The 9,571-nt window shown below is 41.4% G+C and overlaps 1 protein-coding gene and 1 pseudogene across 1 annotated transcript in view; one reads left to right on the top strand and one right to left on the bottom strand.

Moving 5' to 3' along the window:
• The window catches only part of LOC102814344 (oligophrenin-1-like), a 673,730-nt gene that overhangs the window by 39,929 nt on the left and 624,230 nt on the right, over positions 1-9,571 (top strand). The gene's annotated exons all lie outside the window — the stretch shown is intronic.
• Positions 6,787-9,571, bottom strand: part of LOC102841495 — a 6,743-nt pseudogene continuing 3,958 nt past the window's right edge.

The raw sequence follows: 9,571 nt of genomic DNA, 5'->3' as shown, positions 1-9,571 counted from the left end.
TTATTGTGAATTATGTGATAGTTTACATGGGAGAACATTAGTTTTACATTCATTCTATCATATATCATCTCATTGCCATGGTTACATGCAGTATCTTTCTTATTTGATTGTTCCTGTAGTGCTTTCCTGACTTCTTCCTTATTTTTCTCAACTCCATTATATAGTGTTTTGATACATTTTGTAATCATTTTTCTGAATTCATTCTCAGGCATTTCCAAAGCCTGCTCATCTTCCAGTATGGAGTGTAGTTCTATTTCCAGCTCATTTGCCTTAGTCACTTTATCTTGTTTCTGGACATGTGCAGATATGGTTATCTCCTTCCTTTTTTTGGCATATTTAGGAGTTATCTGTGGCCTTAATACTTAGATGGGTGTGTATTTTGGTACTTTTTATGCTTTCTGAATGCCTCCAGGTAGATGTGATCAGGAAATGGGCTTTTCTATTCTCTCTTTTTCTTGAGAAATTTCAAGATGTCACTGTTGTTCGTCGTGACGTAACTTAGGATTTAATTTTTGGCCTATTTCCTTTTTTTTTTCTTTCTGTTTTTCCCACTCTGCAATCCCCGTTCAGGCCTTTTTTCTAGTTATAAACAGTTCAGGGCTGGCTGTGGCCATTTGGTTTTAAGTGGAAACTGTCTCTTTAAATTTTGAGGCGATCTGTGCGCATGTATAATAGAGCCCTCCGAGTGTGGGGCTGGGGTGTCCACTAGCTCAGGCACCCCTAGAGTCACCAGAATGGGGGTGCGCAGAGAGCAAGGGACTAATGAGCAGATTCAAAAAGAAAAGAATGTCCACACCTTTATCTCCGTGGTTCTGTCAGGCATCCATGGCTGCTCTGATTCTTCCCCCGCTTGGTGTTAACCAAGATGGTGGCTCCTGGAGCAGCTGAGCGTCTTGAATTAGGAAACAATGGATTTCTTGCTTCTGCTACAAATTCCCCTAGCTGTAAGACTTCCAACTTTCTAAATATTCCTGTATATGCGGTTCAGAATTCTGGGACCATCTCCTGAGCCTGCTTAGTCCTGTATTCTGTGTTGTTGCTGACAGAGCTCCTTACTGCACTTCCACTCGATCAGCCATCTTTTTTGTTCTCCTGTTTCCTTTTTTAGTCTCTCTTTCCTACTCCACAACTCCTGTTCAGGCCTTTTTCCTATTCACAGCCAATTCAGGGCTGGCTGTGGCCATTTTGCACTGCCGTTTGGTTTATAGGGGATCCTTTCCCTTTAAAATTTGAGCAGATCTGTGCGCATGTGCAGTAGAACCATCCAGGAGTTGAAGGGGGTAGGTATTTACTTGTTCAGGAACCCTCTTTAATCACCAGAATGGAGGTGTGCAAACAGCGAGAGTCCAATGAACAGAGAATGGAAAGAAAAAAAAGAGCGAGAGAATGTGCACACCTTTGTCTCCAAGGAAGTGTCAGGCATCAGCAGTGGCTCTGGTCCTTCCCCAGCTCCGTCTTGCCCAAGATGCTTCCAGGAGCTTCCGAGGCCAGCCGGTTAGAAAAAACAAGTTTTCTTGCTTCCGCTAAAAATTCCACCGGCTGGAGAGTGGGACCCTACCCAGAGAAGCAGCGAGGCCCGAGATAGAGGCAGAGACGATGACGTGGAGTGATGAAGCGGCTGGGGACTTTGGATCCAGAGAGGGAAAGGGACTGTGTGCTAAAGAATGGCGGGGTAGGGGTGTTGGGGGAGGGTTTATAGGGTATACCCTTAGGTCGGTTGATGATGCATGGTGGGGATTGGAGCCTTGCCAATGAAACGATGTACGGTGGAATGAATATAAAACTAAAGTTCTCTCATGTAAAATATCATATAATTCACAATAAAACATGAAAAAAAATTCCACCAGCTGTAATCCTTCAAACTTTCTAATATTCTTTTATATCAAGTTCAGAGTTCTGGGACTGTACCCTGAATTGCATCATCCTGTATTCTGTATTATTTCTGATGAAGGTCTTCACTGCACTTGTCTCCGATCCGCCATCAAGCTCTACCCCTCCTCCTTCTGTCTTCTTTTGTTTCTTTCTATATCATTCAATATTTTACTGATTGAATCCTTCAATATTACTAGTTGAGGCTTGAATTTTTTCTTCATTTCCTTCAGGTTGAGAAATGCTGAGCATATTCTTTCCTTTTGGTTATCTATGTCTAGGTTTTCCCACATTTGTAATAATATTTGACTTTGTCTACTCGAGCTGACCTTTGAAACTCTTTGTTCAGCTCTTTTACCTCCTCATTTCTTCCATTTGCTTTAGTTTCAGAGTCTCTTCTGACATTATTTTTGCTCTGTTTCTTCTTTCTTTTCTTACTGACCTTTTGCTTTCTTCCTGTATGATGTTCTTGATGTTATCCTACAACCTTTTTGATTGTAGGTCATTAGCATCTAAGGCATCATATGTTTTTGAGATGATCTCAGGTGGGATATATTCAAGGTCATATTTTACCTCTCGTGGACTTGTTTTAATTTTCTTCAGCTTTAGCCTGAACTTGCATATGAGCAATTGATGGCCCGTTCCACAGTCTGTCTCTTTCCACAGATGTATTCAATTTGATTTCTGTGTATTTTATCTAGTGAGGTTCATGTGTATAATCGTATTTTATGTTATTTTAAAGAGGTATTTTCAATGAAGAAGTCTCTGGTCTTGCAAAATTCTATCATGTGATCTCCAACATTGTTTTTATCACCAAGGCCATATTGTCCAAGGACTGATCCTTCCTTTTTGTTTCCAGCCTTTGCATTCTAATCACCAGTAATGATCAATACATCTGATTGAGTGTTTGATACATTTTAGACCTAAGAAGTTAGTGGAATTCTTCAGTTTCATTATCACTGGCTTTGGTAGTTCGTGCATAAATTTGAATAACAGTTGTATTCCTTGTATCCGTATGGATATTCTCCTATTACAGACAGTGTTGTACTTTAAGATAGATCTTGAAATGTTTTTGATAATGAAGCAGAAACCATTCCTCTTCCATTTGCCATTTCCAACATAGTAAATCATGTGGTTGTCAGATTAAAATGAACAATATCACTCTACTTAAACTTACTAATGCCTAGGATATTGATGTTTATGCATTACATTTCATTTTTGATAACTTACAGTTTTCCTAGGTTCATGCGTAGTACATTCCATGTTCCAATTTTAATGGATTTTTTTACAGCTATTTCTCCATATTTTGAGTTGTACCCATCAGCAAATGAATGTTCCAGAAGTTTTATTCTATTAACATCATTCTGGTCTACTGTACTTTGAGGAGGCAGCTTTTCTCCAGTCTTATTTTGATTACCTTCAAACCTAAGGGGCTCATTTTCCAGCACTATATCTGACAGTATTCTTGTGCTATTCATCATGTTTCATCAGTATTCAGTATTCTGGTGTTCCACTGCTATTTATAAGGTTTTAAGTAACTAAATATTTGTACTAAGTCCATCTCTCCTTCCTTGCCTTAGTCTGGAATCTCATCTGAAACCTGTTCACCATGGGTAACCATGCTGATATTTAAAATACCAGTGACATATCTTCCAGAATCACAACAACACCAGAGCCACCACAGTATAGCAAACTGATAGGAGAGTAGTGGTGGCAGTCTATGGTACTTTCAGTATTCTTCTCTAACACCGTAATTCAAATGCATGGATTCTTCTGTGGTCTTTCTTATTCATTAGCCAGCTTTCAAATGCATATGACCTGATTGGAAATACCATGTCTTTGGTCAGGTGCTCCTTTGTCCTTAAAGTAATAACTTTGCATTTTAAATCTTTAAGGAGGTCTTTTGCAACAGATCTGCTTAATGCAATAAATTGTTTGGTTTCTTGACTGCTGCTTCTATGAGCTTTGATTGTGGATCCAAGCAGAATGAAGTCTTTGAGAACTTCAGTCTTTTCTTCATTTATTATGATGTTATGGTCAAATTGTGAAGATTTTCATTTTTTTATCAATGAAGTGCAATACATACTGAAAGGTCTAATCTTTTATATTCACCAGTAAGTATTTTAAACCTTTGCTTCCAGAAAGCAAGGTTGTTCATCTACATATTGCAGATTGTTAATGAGACTTCTTCAAGTCCTGATGTCACAGTCTTCTTCTTATCATCTTGCTTCTCAGATTATTTGTTCAGTGTACAAATTGTATAAATATGATATAAGCATACAGTCCTACCAGACACCTTTCATGATTTTAAACTATTCAGTGTTCCCTTGTTCTGTTCTAACAATTGCCTCTTAGTCTATTTACAGTTTCCTCATGAGCACAATTAAGTGTTCTGGAATTCCCATCCTTCCCAATGTTATCCATAGTTTCTTATTATCCACACAATTCAATGCCTTTTCATAATGATTAAAGCCAAAAGAACCAATAGATCTGTTTTGGAAGAAGTGCAGCCAGAATGCTCCTTGGAGGCCAGGATGGCTAAGCTTTGTCTCTCAAACTTTGGACATATTGTCAGGAGGAAACAGTCACTGGAGAAGGATGTCATGCTTGGTAAGATGGAGGGTCAGAGAAAAAGAGGAAGACCCCCAACGAGATGGATTGGCCAAGTGACATCATTGATAGCATCAGTGTGGCAGCGGTAGTGAGGTTGGCCTAGGATCGGACATTGTTTCGTTCTGCTGTGTATGGGGTCGCTATGAGTCAGTTCCGACTCGATGGCACCTGGCAACAACAACAAAGCATAATGAAGCATTTTACTGCTATTCTTTTATTTCATCCAAGATCCTCTGATATCAGTAATGATATCCCTTGTTCCATATCCTCTTCTTAATCTGGCTTGAATTTCTGAAAGCTTCCTGTCAATGTACTTCTGCAACTGTTTTTGAATTATCTTCTGCAAAATTTTACTTGTAGGAGATACTAATGATATTGTTTAATGATTTCTGCATTCCCTTAAGTCATCTTTCTTTAGAAGAGGGACCAATATGGATTTTTCCCAATTGGTTGGGCAAGTACCTTTCTTGACATAGATAAGTGAGCACTGCCAGCACTGCATCAGCTTGTTGAAACATTTCAATTTGTATTCCTTCAATTCCTGGAGCCTTTTTTTTTTTTTCCCCTGCTAATGTCTTCAGCTGTTCCGTGGGAGAAAGATGAGGCTTTCTGCTCCCGTAAAGATTTACAGCCTCGGAAACCCTGTACAGGGTCGCTATGAGTTGGAACCAACTCCACGGCACATAACAACAACACCAATGTCTTCAGAGTTTCAGAGCAACTTGGACTTCTTCCTCAGTTCTTGATCATATGGTACCTGTTGAAATTGTTGAAAATTGACCAATTCTTTTTGTTCCAGTGACTCTGTGTATTCCTTCCATCAGCATCTTCTTCTTCTTTTTTTTAACATTTCTATTGCTCATTTTATTATCATCAGATCCCATTAGCCTCTTATAAATACAAATGATTCCCAATTTTTAAAATCACACTTTTATGTTAATATTGTTGTTTTTGAGTGCCATCAAGTCTGTTCTAATTTATAACTACCCTGTTATTGGCTTTCCAAGGAGTAGCTGGTGAGTTTGAACAGCTGAACTTGTGGTTCCAAAGCAACCTTTTTTTCTTTTTTTAGTCCTGTGCATTGTCCTGTAGCACCACACTAGGACTCATGTATGTTAATGTATGATTTATTAAAAAACCCAAAGATGTACAGGATTTTAGCAACACAATGAAGTTTCATTTTAGATGCATAAATGGCAGTTTGGATGCAAATCATTGTTTTAATTTACATACACATCATCCATCAATTTGTTAATTTTTTAATTTAGTAAATTGTTTTTACATAACAATAAATACAGTACATTAAGGATAACTAGCCACACATCCCAATATCCCTGGGACCATCTCACTGCTAAATCATGAGTAATATATTAATCATAGGTATTCTGTATTGCTGAGCAGCAACATTTTTGGAAATTTTTGAAGAGGATGAAATTTTAAAGGCAATAATATCCTGATAGGTCTGATTCTTTATACTTGTTGTTAAGTGCCGTTGAGTTGATACCGACCCTTAGTTACCCTGTGACTGGTGAGCTTGAACTGCTCACCATGTAATTCAAATGACTTTACAGTTAGGCACATTAATCCACAGTGCCATACGAGGACTCCGATTCCTTATACTAGTGATATATTTATCAAAACTCTGAAATTATAAATGAGACTTTTAAAATCTAAAAAACATGTTATTAGTAATTTTATACAATTTTATTTTTTTCACTCGGGGAGTTTTACTAAAGGAGGCAGGAAAAAGGGTAGATGACTCAGTGTTTGGCCCTGTAGCCTCTCCATGGTACCTTTCATATGCAGGACAGGGGAGGTGGGTGGAGAAGAAAAATAGGGAACCAAAACTAGGCAGACTTTTGGAGAAGCAGCAGGTAAGAGGCAAGTTCAAGTATTTCTCCCAGCACAGCCAGAGTCCCCACAGAAGGCACTCAGAAGAGTTGGAAGAGGTGACAGGGACTTACAATGGCGTTAGTCCTATATCCCATCCCAACCTGTTTGCCCCATACCTGACCCATCGCGGCATTCAGCAGAACTCATGATGAAGGGAATAGTTCCATGGCAGGGTTCTCATCCACTCCCCACCCCACCCCCTTCGGGATTTCCCCAGAAGAAGAAGAGCATCTATGGGAGTTGAGGCCTAGGACACCTGGAGTGGAGTCTTCCCACCCACCCCCACCCCTGCTGGGAGAAAACCTCCAGGGGCCTGGATCTTGGATGAGTTGTAAATGTTGTTCCTATACCAAGCACTGTCCTACTTGGTGAGAAGTTTCACTGATACTTGGGATGCTGGAGCTGGAGGCTTCATCTCCCTTGATGGATTTCAGCAGTTTCCTGGGGTAGGAGAAGGTCTTGCATCCACGGGTGGTTCTGGATTTCTTCGAAGGACGGCCGATCTGATGGTCTTAGGGCCAAGCACCATTTAATGAGATGCTGACATTCTGAAGAGACCCTCTGTCTGAAGAAAACTTGGCCCCTGGTGATCTCGTCATGCTCAAAAGAAGTATCTCCACAGACCATATTGTACAGCAGGATCCCCAGGGACCTGCTGTGGTATCCACTCAGGAGGACTATACACTCCAGTCGCATCAGAGTCCATGTAGAACGGTGTCCTTGAGCAGCGCCCCTGACCCGAAGTCGATGAGTTTGAGCTCGCTGTGACTGAGGTTGATGAGGATATTCTCATCCTTGATGTCGCGGTGGAGCACCCACCAGTAGCAGTGCTGTACAGCCTCCAGCATCTGCCAGAAGTTGCGGGCCAGCTCCTCCTGCAGGGCGCTACTCTCCATGATAAAGTCGAAGAGATCTTGCACTGGCTTGGGCCTCTCCAGGATCAGGACGAAACTGTCAGCCTTCTCGAACCAGTCCAGGAGTCTAAGTGGTCCTTCTTCAGCAGGACCACTTCCACAGACACTCGGGTACCATTGGGCACGTACTTTCCACGTAGTTGTCAGCAACGCGGATGCCTGAGTAGACAGAGCCGCTGCCGCCGCAGTCGCCATCTAATAGCGGGCCCACCTGATACTGTGACTCCAGGGTTTCCTTCTTGCCGGGCACCAGCTTGGTGGCATACAGGTTTTACAGGGCGCTGCTCACAGGTGGACAAGCTAGTTGATTTTAGACAAGAGCATCCCAACCTCCAGGGCGTCGGCGCAGGGTCCGTGTGGAGAGGAGCTGCTGCTGGCGCTGGGGCTGCGCAGGTGGCAGCTCCTATGGCTAGGACTGGGGCTGAGGTTGTGAGTGGCGTTGCTGCTTCAGCTGCGGCTGGAGCTGAAGGCCGAGGACCAGTCGGAGGACGACTGGGGGCGCTGTTGGGGCTGGCAGCTGGCAGGCACGCCGGCGGGGTCAGGCTGTGTCCAGTGTGGTGGGCAGCTCTTGGGGCGGGACAGAGCGTTCGTGTTGGGTGGTGGTGGTGGTGGTGCTGCTGCTGCTGCTGCTGGAGCTACTGCTGTCTGTCCCGCTGTCACCTAGTCCTCTCAGGCCTCTTCTGCCACCTCAGCCGCTGCAGCAAATTCCTGGCTCGCCCAGAGCGACAGGAGTCTATACAATTTTATTTTAAGGAAACGATATAAACATAAATTTGTATGTGTAGCATAAATTTGTATGTGTCAGGAAACCTGGATACTTCCACTTTCTCGGTTACTGTCTGCTTTATGTTTATAGCTTTTCATCTTAAGCTTCCCAGGGCTCTGTTACTGCATCTGTAAATGGGGAGTTTAGATTGGATGACTGTCATTGGCCTCTTTGCTTTAAAAGTTGAGAATTCTCAGTCATTAACTATAATGCATCCATCACTGTCAGTTTGTTGTACTATGGTGGCTTGTGCGTTGCTATAATGCTGGAAGCTATGACACGGGTATTTTAAATACCAGCAGGGTCACCCATGGTGGACAGGTTGCAGCTAAGCTTCCAGATGAAGCCAGACTAGGAAGAAGAGATGAACTACTTCCAAAAATGTAGCCACTGAAACCATTATGAAGAGCAGTGGATCACTGTCGGCACCAGAATATTGAAACATCCTTCCATCGTCTTTTGATGCGTTCTGCATCATTCACTATTTTGCTCTTGCTGCTGTAAAATGCCATAGAGTTGGTTCTGACTTATAGTGACCCTACATAGGGTTTCTGATTATTATTATTATTATTATTATTAATCTTTGTGGGAGCAGAAAGCCTTATCTTTCTTCCATGGAGTGGCTGGTGGACTTGAACTATGGACTGTGTGATCCGCAGTCCAGTGCTTATCCAAGTTGAGACTTGAATTTTTTCTTTAGTCCTGTCAGCTTGAGAAATGCTGAGTGTATATTCTTCTCTTATGGTTTCCTAATTCCTGGTCTTTGCACATTTCATTATAATATTTTGTCTTTTCGAGTAGCATAGAAACCTCTATTATACAGAAATTTTAAAAATGTGAAGCTATTGTTTTTTGACATATCTTCCATAAAGTTGTGTGCACTTTTGAAGATGGTATTTCCAACTCTCAAATCCTTTCCTGGGAGTGGTTTAGCCCTGTGGACTAATGGGCTGGACTTCAAGTTCGATTTGATCTGCAAGGTTGGTGGCTCAAGCTTACCTCCTACTCCTCTGATACAGGGTCATTATGAGTCAGAACCAACTCAATGGCACTTAACAACAACAACAAATTCTTTTCTGTAGAATTCTGTCATCTTTTGATTTATACCACATCTAATTGGCAGCTCTGGCATTCTTGAGGGTTATAATTCATACTCCTATTAAATGTGATTTGAATTTTGTGGAGAAAAGTTTGGGTAAGATCAGGGCTGTTGGCTGGATGGGGTAAAACTTCCCAATGTAATTTTCATAGGAGACCCCTTCCTACTCTTGAAGAATGTTGATAAAGAATCCCTTTCATACCTTTCCTGACTTTCTTCTCACCAACACAATTTTCATTTTTCTTAAAACTTGTTCATAAATGCCTATGATCGTCCTGTGTTGAGAAAAATCTATTAAGATTATCCCTTTGGATTACCAAACACAGTCACCCATAACCTTGTCAGCTGACCTCTGTTTTGAATTCATCTGTGTGATCTTATAATGTGTATGTATGTGTATATATATATATATATATA

Source organism: Chrysochloris asiatica, unplaced genomic scaffold (assembly GCF_000296735.1).
Source record: "Chrysochloris asiatica unplaced genomic scaffold, ChrAsi1.0 scaffold00118, whole genome shotgun sequence".
Classification (NCBI taxonomy): domain Eukaryota; kingdom Metazoa; phylum Chordata; class Mammalia; order Afrosoricida; family Chrysochloridae; genus Chrysochloris; species Chrysochloris asiatica.
Note: the sequence above shows the minus strand (reverse complement) of the source record. Positions and strands in the feature narration are given on the sequence as shown.